This window comes from Buceros rhinoceros, unplaced genomic scaffold, assembly GCF_000710305.1.
Source record: "Buceros rhinoceros silvestris isolate BGI_N320 unplaced genomic scaffold, ASM71030v1 scaffold33922, whole genome shotgun sequence".
NCBI lineage: Eukaryota > Metazoa > Chordata > Aves > Bucerotiformes > Bucerotidae > Buceros > Buceros rhinoceros.
This window is the reverse complement of record NW_010397861.1, coordinates 471-1,387: the sequence shown is the minus strand read 5'-3', so window position 1 is coordinate 1,387 and position 917 is coordinate 471.

Genomic DNA, 917 nt, shown 5'->3' with positions numbered 1-917 from the left:
TGCCTCTTCCTTCTGTGCCCAAGACTTGCTCTCTCTCTCGTTTCCCTTGATCTTATTTCTGGTTTTACAAAGCAGAAAAAGTAGCAGAAATATGGCAATGTAACGGTTGGGGGTTTTCCCCCTCCTGAGGATGACTATGCAGAAGAGCCTGTTTTTTAAGTACAAGGTCCTAGAACTGAAAGAACACAAGAAATTCAGTATAAATGCCACCTAGAATACAGTTGCTCTCCCATGAGGGAGCTTTGCTCTACAGGACAAGCTAAAGACCTTTTCTCTTGACTCCGTACATACCTCTGTAGGTACATGGGGGTTTGTGCCATAAGCTGCTCTTCTCTCCTCAGGCTAATCCTTCTGCTGGCCCTAGTGCTGTGCCTTCCCGTTTCCTACAGGGTCCAGTGATTCCCGTATGCTTTGAGAAGGGTGAAGTGATGGTGCTTACTTTATGTGTGCCACCAAGCCGGACTGAGGCTTAGGCGTGAGCCACCAGGCCGGCAGGTGCCTCTACGGCCCCCCCCAGCCGCATTTGCCGCCTGCCCACTGCGGGTCTCCAGCTACTTCTGTAGCTGCCCTGGCTTCTTGCAGACGGCTTCTGGAAAATAATAAGCAATTTACTTACAAGGTAGTTTAAGTCCGTGAAATGTTTCTAGCACAATCACCAGCTCATCAACATTCTTCAGCCGGTTGTGGGCTGTCCCCTGTTCTCGTGCTCATGAGTCCCTGAAGCTGAGGGGTGTTTTTCTGAGGAAGCGTGTTACCAGACACGCTGTCAGCAACTCGTGGTGCTTCCCCTCGAGTGACCGCAGCCTCCCCGGGCCTCCCCGCACTCTCACGGCCGGAGCGGGTTATGTGTTTTTGGTCGAGGCTTCCCCATGCGCTGCCTTGTGCCCGCCAACCTCGTCCTGCATTTAAAGCACCGC